Source organism: Gracilinanus agilis, chromosome 1 (assembly GCF_016433145.1).
Source record: "Gracilinanus agilis isolate LMUSP501 chromosome 1, AgileGrace, whole genome shotgun sequence".
NCBI lineage: Eukaryota > Metazoa > Chordata > Mammalia > Didelphimorphia > Didelphidae > Gracilinanus > Gracilinanus agilis.
Window position 1 is genome coordinate 202,547,098 of NC_058130.1, and position 10,354 is coordinate 202,557,451.

The 10,354-nt window shown below is 41.8% G+C and overlaps 1 protein-coding gene across 1 annotated transcript in view; it reads left to right on the top strand.

The window, feature by feature from the left end:
* The first annotated feature begins 626 nt into the window (after nt 1-626).
* The window catches only part of TNFRSF13B (TNF receptor superfamily member 13B), a 31,592-nt gene continuing 21,864 nt past the window's right edge, over nt 627-10,354 (top strand). Inside the window, exon 1 of the mRNA XM_044657406.1 lies at nt 627-699. The gene's annotated coding sequence lies outside the window, so the exon portion shown is untranslated. The remainder of the gene's footprint in view (nt 700-10,354) is intronic.

Here is a 10,354-nt window from a genome sequence, read left to right on the forward strand (position 1 = left end):
GCTTGGGTTGAATAGAATGATCTGACCATATTGATTCATTTCATTCCATGGTTGAGTTTCTTTCTTTTAAATTTGTATTGATACGATTTTGCTTTGTATGTCACTTTTATTTCCAAATATAATCTACCCCTCTGATAGAGAGCCATCCTCTGTAACAAAGGATAAAAAAGAAAGGGGAAGGGACAGCTAGGTAGCATAGTGGATAGAGCGCCGGGTCTGGAGTTGGGAGGCCTCAGACCCCTTCTAGCTGCCTGGCCCTTACTGCTCTTCTGTCTTAGAACTAATACTAAGGCAGAAAGTAAGGGTTAAGAAAGAAACAAAGAAAGAAAGGGAAAAAATCCACCTGGCAAAACTTACCAACATGGCATGGTACTGCTAGGTTTGAAGGAGTACAAATAAATAATGGACTCTTCTCATGAAGTGGTCTTATTATACAAATTTGCCCTACCTGCTTCCATTGTACTGATAGCTAGGAACCAAAATGATCACTTTGAATAGTGTGTATGGGCAGGTCTGGGGCTGATTTACATATTAAAAGTTTGGGGGAAAAACCCAGGAAATGTACGGCACAGACACTAATCAAATCTAATACTAATAATAAACCTCCTGAGTAATGGGCGAAGGCCTGGCACTACAGATCCTTGTGATGAAGGAGAAGTAAAGAGGACATTAGAGAAAACCTTTTGTGGAAGAGAGGATGTGAGTATCTTACTAGACTCTTCATGGGAAATTGGGGAATGGGGAAATGGCCACATGGAAGTGAGAATGGGAGCTGGGGTAAGGGAAGCAGAATTGACTTGATGAAAATGGGATTGGCTTAGGAGCTACACAAGGTTCAGAGCCTGGATGATTTTCCAAGAGGTTCAGAGAAGACCCTACAAAGCTGAAATCCTACAGTTCAAGGCAGATGCCAGCCTGGAGTGTTCTAATCATAACTTAGCACCCTTAAAGGGGATTGTAGATTTAGCGCTAGAAGGAAGGCCATCTAGGTCAGCTCCTTCATTTTACAGATGAGAATCTGAGGCTGAGAGAAGGAAAGGGATTAGAGCAAGGGCATGTGGGCTGAGATGAGACCCAAGGTCCTCTGCCTCTAAATCCAAGTTTTGACATTGTACCATACCAGATAATGGTTGGGAAAATTGCTTTCAAAAACTAGAAGTGTTCTATGAACACAAGGGATTATAGTCTATTACAATAACATTCCTTTCTCTCCTCAGACCTGTGAAAGAAAGAGAGGGGAGCAGGGCATTTCTCCATTTCAGTCTTGAAGGCTAGGTCTTATCAATGCCATCAAGGAAGCCCCATTTTCCTTCTTACTGAATCTCTGGAAAAGACAGGGGCTTGATGGACCATAAACTATTAGTGTTAGGAAGAAGAAGAAAGGGGCAGCTAGGTAGCTCAGGCCTGGAGTCTGGAGGACCTGAGTTCAACTTTGGCCTCAGACTCTTCCTAGCTGTGTGATGCTGGATAAGTCACTTAACTCCATTTGCTTGGTCCTTGCCCTTCTGTTTTAGAGTTGTTACTAAGGCAACTAGGTTTAAGGAAGAAAGAAAAGAAGGAAGGAAGGAAGGAAGGAAGGAAGAAAAGGAAGAAAAAAAGAAAGAAGGAAGGAAAGATGAAAGATGGAAAGAGAAGTTTCTGAGAGATGGGAAACAACAAAAACCTTTCTTTAACCTGCAGAAGATTGGGTAATATCAGTTGTCAGCATGGGGTGAATATGTCAAACACTGTATTGATCTAGATCTGAATGGAATTTCTGGAGTCATCTAGTCTTGCCATCTACATAACTGAGGCACAGGAGGAGGGTTAAGTAACTTGTCCTTATGTGTCCTTTTTTTCCCCTTTAGAATTCATATAGTCCCTAACCTAAAAGACTAATGGCACATAGCACCTGCTCAAATATTCATCACTTGGGGAGGTGGATGGCCAAATGATGAATGATGGCATAGGGGCAACTAGGTAGTACAGTAGATAGAGTGCCAGCCTTGGAATGGGGAGGACCTGGGTTCCAGTTTGGCCTCAGACACTTCCTAGCTGTGTGACTGTGGGCAATTTGCTTAACCCCAATTGCTTAGTCCTTGCTACTCTTCTGTCTTAGAATTGATACTAAGACAGAAGTTAAGGGTTAAAAAAAAATAAAAGTAGAATATTGCATTTGACCTCAGATACTTCCTACCTGTGTGACCCTGGGCAAGTCATTTAACCCTATTTACCTAGCCTTTGCCATTCTGTCTTAGAGTTGTTATTAGGAAAAAAGGTTTGGATTAAAAAAAAAAAAAGGATGGCACAGCACAAAATGATCCTGTCCTCACTTGGACATAAACTCATAGGTCTGCTCTGAATAACAGAAGGTGACTCAAGATATGTATACAAACACACACACATATACTCACTATATAAACATACATATATACATAGATATTTATGCTATATTAAGATGGCTAGATAGGTATACAGATATGGGAGAGTGATAAACTGGATAATTGATATTATAGGCTAGACTCAGGTGTTCCCAACCTTTATTATTCTGTCTCTGCTTTTGAGTATTGGTTATTTTTAGCCCAAAAGAGCTTTGCCTTTTTTTTTTAACCATACCTATTGCTTTTGCACTTGGGGCAAATTCCATTGATGGGACTGCCAGTGCATCTCAGGTGCAATTGTACCATGGAAAGAGATGGCTGGTCTCAGAAATTATGGCCCGTACCCCAGCAGCATAGCCAATAGGCCTTGTACCCTAGAAGGAGGTAGAGGGCTATGGTGGTGGTACAAAATGGTTTGAAGACCTTGAGGAATGGGTTAGAGGTCCCAAGGACTGCTACTTTGGGGAAATATACCCGCTACATAAGATGTCAGCTCCCTGGGAAAAACTCTGTTTGCCCTGCTTTGGTTACAATTCTGTCTTTGGCAAAACTATACATATCTGTAGATGGATAGATAGATAGATAGATAGATAGATAGATAGATAGATAGATAGCTGGATGGATAGATAGCTGGATGGATAGAGAGATAGAGAGATAGAAACAAAGATAGATAGATAGATGGATGAATAGATAGAGATAGAAAGAAACAAAGATAGATAGATAGATAGATAGATAGATAGCTGGATGGATAGATAGAGAGATAGAGAGAAAGAAACAAAGATAGATAGATAGCTGGATGGATAGATAGAGATAGAAAGAAACAAAGATAGATAGATAGATAGATAGATAGACAGACAGACAGACAGACAGACAGACAGATAGATAGATAGATGTTGGACAGGCAAAAGGCAGAGAGGCAGATGGATAAACAAAAACAGATAGATAAATAGCTAGCTAGCTAGATGGATGGATGGATGGATGGATAGATGTTAGACAAAAGACAGGCAGATGGATAAATAGAGAAACATATAGATACATAGATAGGATAGATAGATAGAGATAGACAGATAATGGTATTTGGGTTTTTCCTCCCTAAACTCTTACCTTCTATCCAAGAATTGATACTAGGCAGAAGAGCAGTAAGGGCTATGAAATTGGGGTTAAGTGATTAGCCTAGAGTGCCACAGCCAGGAAAGTATCTAAGACCAGATTTGAACCTATGATTTTTAGTTTCCAGGTTTGGCTTTGTATCCACTGAGCCACCTAGCTTCCTTGATAATGTTTTTAATGAGTGGTCCAGAAACTGAGTGCTTTAAGTTTAAAGAGGTAGAAACTTCTATGGCCTGAATGAATATTAAGATAGGATTTGGTTAGGTGATTCCTCCAACTAACCCATTCTTTCGCATTTCCTTTAAAAAAGACAACAAACTAATTGCTCAGATACAAGTTCCTATAAAAAAGGTCTGGGCTTACAGTATGCCCAATATGAGTCAACAGCACAAGATGGTGGCCTAAAGTGACATTGTCTCCTTAGACTGTGTTAGCAGGAACATTGTATCTAGAGAGAAGGAAATGATTTTGGCTTCTGTACCTGCCTCTGGCCCGATCTGGAGTTGCCAGTGTTTTTAGGAGGTAATATGGTATAGTGGATAGAGTACTGGTCTGAGAGTAAGGAGGCATAGATTTGAATCCTCCCTAAGATAATCATAGTTGTCTTACTTTGGGGAAGTTTGTTAATAGTTCAGAGCCTTTATTTCATTCTCTGAAAAATGTAAATAATAAATTTTGTAAGGTTTTTTTAAACCCTTACCTTCCATCTTAGAATCAATACTAAGTAATGGTTCTAAAGCAAAAGAGCGGTCAACAGGGGTGAAGTGACTTGCCCAGGGTCACCCAGCTAGGAAGTGTCTGAGGCCAAATCTGAACCCAGGACCTCCTATCTCAGGGCCTGGCTCTCTGTCTCCTGAGCTATCCAGCTGCCCTTATTTCACAGTTTGTAGCACTAGATAAATGAGTTTCTTACTGATCTGTTTGATTCATTTAAAGAAAAGTATTGACAATCAATTAACAAGTATTTATTATATATTATATACACACATATATTATATGTAATATATTTATTATACTTGCCATATATTATATAATGCCATGTGTCAGGCATTGCTAGGTTCAAGGGGAGACATACAAAGAATGAAACAATCCACACTCTCAAGGAGTTTCCATTCTAATGGGGGATACACCAAAGGGACCCATGGGAGGGGAGCCCGTAGGGACATGCTATTAGTTAGAATAGTGCTGAGAGCATTATCTTTGGAGACAAAGGATTTGAGATCAAATCCTACCTTTAATACTTCCTGTGTGACATTGGACAAATCACTGAAGTTCTCTGTGCCTCAGTCTTCTTCATCTGTGAAATGGGGAGGCTAGAACAAAAGGTCTGTAAGGATCTATCCAGCTCTAGAACAATAATCTTAATGAAAGATCTTTTTATTTTTTTAGACCCTGATCTTCTGTCTTAGAATCGCTACCAAATATTGGTCCCAAGGCAGAAGAGTCATAAGAGCTAAGGTCACACAGCTAGGAAGTGTCTGGGGTCATATTTGAACTCAGGACGTCTGGGCATTGGCCTGGCTCTCTATGTACAGTGCCACCTAGCTGCCCCCAATAATCTTATTGAAAGAAATAAGGTTATTTAGCATAGACAAGAGAAGACTTGAGAGTACATGAGAGTAATTCTCAGGGATCTGAAGTGCTTAGTCCCAGAGGGAAGCCCAAAGAACACTGAATGGAAATGGAAGAGGGGCTGATTTCCAGGCAGAACCTTCCCAGAATCAGGACCTTCCAAAGTGGAATGGAAGCAGTGAGTTCTCTATCATCAAAGGTCCTCAGATGGAGACAGGATGACCCCTTGTTCGGGATGCTCTAGAGGGGTTTTCTGCTTCAGGGGCTTTGGATTAAAAAACTCTGAGGTCCTTTCTGATGCTCTGAATCGGAAACGAGCTAGAAGGCCACTGATAATTATTTTAAACCATGAATAACGATAATAACTCAGGTCTGTTGGGGGCAGCTGGGTGACTCAGTGGACAGTGAATTGGGCCTAGAGATGGGATGTCTTGGTTTCAAATCTGGCCTCAGATACTTGCTAGATGGTGTATAATTAGAATTTTCCACCCCAGGCCTCTCTTTCCAGCATCCCATTTGCGTATTTACACTGACATACTAATGAAGGGAAGATATAAGTTTTGTGCAGCTCCGCCCTCTCTCTCTCTTGTCCCAGGAACGCATTTGTGGAGGTTGGGTTGGAGCCAGGCAGGAGAATTTTACTCACATGGCTTTACTTAGGCTTTCATACTTTTGTTCTTGTATTTCTTCTACTTCAAGTGATTATTAACACATCTTATAAAATATAATAGTTGGAGTTATTGGATGTTAATTTAAATCTAACACTAGGTGACCCTGGCCAAGTCCCTTAACCCCCATTGCCTAGCCCTTACTGCTCTTCTGCTTTGGCACCAATACTTAGTATTGATTCTATGATAAAGGGAAAGGATTTAAAAAATAGCAATAACTCAAATCTATTAATAGCATAGGTAAGATTTATGCTAGCACTTTCTTCCCAATAACTCTGGGAGACAGGTAGGACAGATATGATTATCTCCATTTGAGAGATGAACAAATAAGCTTGCTTACCATTACCAAGCTAGTGAATAGTGGAGACAGGATTAGAATCCAGATCTTTTGACTCAAGTCTGACATTCTATTCACTACTCTACCATGCCTAATTAAATCAAGTATTTTCCTGGCAAGTAGAAAAATCTTTGAATTTCCATGTACTCATTTTCAAATTGAAAAAGTAAGACTAAGCCACAATGACTAGAATACTTTCTCTCATAGAAATAAAATTCTAGAGTTATGAGGCACCTCAGAGGCCCTAGTCCAACCCTCACACTTTTCAGAGGGCTTGCCCAAGATCATACAGGCTCTTGATGACTATGCCAGTAGAATTTTATTGGTACCTTTTGTTTTTATACTTATATTTATTTCTACGTATAAACAAATGTTATATAAAAATACATGCTATATGTTTACTTTTATTATTATATATAGCCATTTTCTAAGAAAAATGGAGCAGCTAGGGGGATGAGGGGATAGAGAGCCAGGCCCTGAGACAGAAGGCCCTGGGTTCAAATCTTGTCTCAGATACTTCCTAGTTCTGTGACCCTGGAGTCACTTAACTCCATTTGCCTAGCCCTTACTGCTCTTCTGCTTTGAAACCAATATCTAGTATGTATCTTAAGACACAAGGTAAGGGTTTATTTTTTAATTTTTTTTAAAAATGCTTCACCCTCTGTCTTAGAATCACTACTGTGTATTGGTTCTAAGACAGAAGAGCGATAAGGGCTAGACAATGGGGATTAAGTGACTTGCCCAGGGTCACACAGCTGGGCAGTGTCTGAGGCCACATTTGAACACAGGACTTTCATCTCTGGGCCTGACTCTCCATCCACTGAGCCACCTAGCTGCCTGAGGGTTTATTTTTTTTTTAAAGATGTATAAAGCTCTTGCTTTGGGGGCCACTGGGTGACACAATAGATAGAGCATCAGGCCTGGAGTCTGGAAAACTCCTTTTCTTGAGTTCAAATGTGACCTCAGACACTTAGTAGCTGTGTGACCCTGGGCAAGTCACTTCATCCTGTTGGCCTCCATTTCTTCATCTGTAAAATGAGCTGGAGAAGGAAATGACAAACCACGTTTAGTATCTTTGCCAAGAAAACCCTGCAATGAGGTCACAAGTTAGAGTCAGACGTGGCTGAACAATAACAAAGTTCTGTCATGGTGGGAGGCTGAGGAAGGCGATTCTGGGGCAGAATGGGCCAGAGGTTGTTAGACAAAGTCCCTGTGTCTGCTGGTTTTAACTGGTTTTTAAATTTTTTATTAAAAAAAATGTTTTTTTTTAATTATAAAGGAGAGTTCCATCGAGTAGGGGTGGAGGGAGAAGAAGAGATATGGGGATAGGATTCAAATTCTCACATAGATCTGGGATCCCTGAACCTGGGCATTCCCTCCAGTGACCAAAATTAAAACTTTTCATGCCTGGCCATCCTGAGGGACTTTGTTTGTGACCTCCCATAAGTACATGAGGGGGTCCATGCAATGTGCTGGGCACTTTCCTTACTTTCTTGTAGGAAATAATTATTTATTTTATTTTATTATTATTATTATTATGTTTCAAACTCTTACCTTCCCTCTAAGTATCAGTTCCTAGGCAGAAGAGCAGTCAGGGCTAGGCAATGGGGGTGAAGTGGCTTGCCTGGGGTCACCCAGCTAGGAAATGTCTGAGGTCAGATTTGAACCCAGGATCTCTTGTCTCTAGACCTGGTTCTCCATCCATTGAGCCACGTAGCTGCTCCCTGGCATATATATTTTAATAAACAAACTATTTAGGGGTAGCTGGGTGGCTCAGTGGATGGAAAGCCAGGTCTAGAGATGGGAGGTCCTGAGTTCAAATGTGATCTCAAACTCTTCCTAGCTGTATGACCCTGGGCAAGTCACTTCACCCCCATTGCCTAGCCCTTAAGCGCTCTTCTGCCCTGGAGCCAATACACAGTATTGATTCTAAGAGGGAAGGTAAAGGTTTAAAATGTTTTTTTAATTAAAAAATAAGTTATTTAAATTTAAAAATAATTTTAAATCTAAAATTTTGGTAGATAATACTTCCACTCCCACCTCAAAAGGGTATGAAGTTGCTTCATAATTGAAAACCAGCTAATCTTTCAGGCAGAACTTTCCACTGGGGGGGAACAAAAACCTTTTGGTCATTTCTGTATTTTTTTTTTTGTCTTGGGAATTGAAAAAAAAAATCCCTGAACACAAGAGGGCCTCATTTCATTAAAATCTCTATCTCCCAAGTGACCAAGTTTCCTGTGCTTACAGACATGGAAGGTGGTAAGCTGCTCTCTATTTCCCCAGAGAGCAGAAGAACAAATTGGCTGCAACAAGAGGGATTTGGAGTTAGATCTAGCATGTGCCTAGCACGAGAGAGCTTAAGAAATGTTTGTGGAATGTAGAAATGAAATGACTAAGCATTGATTAAACACCTACTATGTACCAGGCATTTTGTTCTGTGCTTTACAAATAGTATCATTCGATCCTCACAATAACCCTGGAAGATCAGGTATATTATGATTCCCATTTTATAGTTGAGAAAACTGAGGCAGACATCCGGGGTCTTATCCAGGGTCATATACATCAAGTAAATGCTGGGGTAGGATTTGAATTCAGGTTTTCCTGACTCCAGGCCCCGTGCTGTCTCAAAGGTGCCTCTTAGTGGTCTCCAAAGAGGCTGGGAGAACTTTTCGGGCAGGGAGCATCATGATAATCCTGGGCTATCTGCCTCGTTTGTGTCTGTTCTGATTGAGAGGAGGGATCAGACTGAGAGACACAACACAGAGTGGTGGCTAAATTAGGACTGGTCTTGGAATCAGGGAAGTTCTGGGTTTGAGTCCTGACACTGACATTAATCAAGGGATACATGGGTCAAAACTTCTCAGTTGCCTTGGCAGCTAAGCCTGTGAATTACTGATCTCCATCCACAGAGGAAATGCCAACCCCTGCTCATGAAATCTCAGGGCGGTACAAAATGGGATTCCATTATGAAAGATGTTTCAGATAGAATGAATTTGCATGCAAGATTGTCCTGAGCCTTCATGAAGGACTCTAATTCTTTTCAAGCACTTGAAGCCTATCATGTCACTAGGTCCTCCCGTAAGCTCTGGGAGAGAGGCGGGGCAGGCAATAGTCTCCTCGTACTTAATACTGCCCCCCCCCCCCCCCAAGAATCCTGGAGGAGTCCCAAAGGCCTCCGACATTCTCTCGCATGTCTTTTTGTTGTGGTTCAGTTTTATTCAAGTTTCTGTGACCCCATTTGGGGTTTTTCTGGCAAAGAAACTGGAGTGGTTTGCCATTTCCTTTTCTAGCTCATTTGAAAAGATGAGGAAACTGAGGCAAACAGGGTGAAGTGACTTGTCACAACTATTAAGTGTCTGAGATCAGATGAGTTTGCCTGATTCTAGGCCCTGCAGTTTATCTCTTTTTATTTTTTTAATTAAAAAAAAAAAAAACACAACCCTCTTAGCTTCTGTCTTAGAATTGATACTAAGTACCATAAAAGTGGTAAAGGCTAGGCAATAGGGCCAAGTGACTTTCCCACGATCAGCTAGGAAGTGGCTGAGTTCAAATTTGAACCTAAATCCTCCGGCTGGGTTCTCTTTCCTCTGTGCCATCTAGCTTCCTCCTTTCTTTAGGAGGTCAGTCTCTGACTCAGTCATCCTCTCCACCCTGATCTCTGTGCCTAGACCTGGGAACTTCCAGTACCTCTGCTGCCCCCCCTTTACCCGACCTTACCTGAACCCTAGCCGTACCTCACAATGAGCTTATCTCTGGTTTTATCAATACCCACAGTCACCCCCACCTCCACAACCCGAAACTCTGAACCTGCTCTATCTGACCTACTTCACCATCCATCTCTCTGGGTCTCATCCCCCCGCCCCATCTTTCCTTTGTTCTCGCTGTACCCTCCAGGCTCCCAGCTTTCTCATTCCTCAGCCCCGTTACCTTCAGTGTCCTCCCTCGGAAGCCTTGGCATCATGGTAGACTAATTCACCTTCATCCAGTCTTAGCCCTGGAGCCTCCCTCCCTCCCCATCCTACAGTGCTGCTCCTCCCTTCCCAAATCCTACCCTGAAATCAGCCCTTTCCTGCTACTGAACACTGAAGGAGAAAGAAAGCTTTTCTTTTCAGGCTCCTCATCTAGGGCCCTCCAGGATCTCTTCCCTGTGTGTGGGTACACCCCTGGGGTTCTACATCTCTGCCCCTCACTCTCCCTCCTTTCCTCTGTCTCTGTCTCTGGGTCGTTCTCTCTCCCTCTTCCCTTCCTTCTCTCTCTCTCTCTCTCTCTCTCTCTCTCTCTCTCTCTCTCTCTCTCTCTCTCCTCTC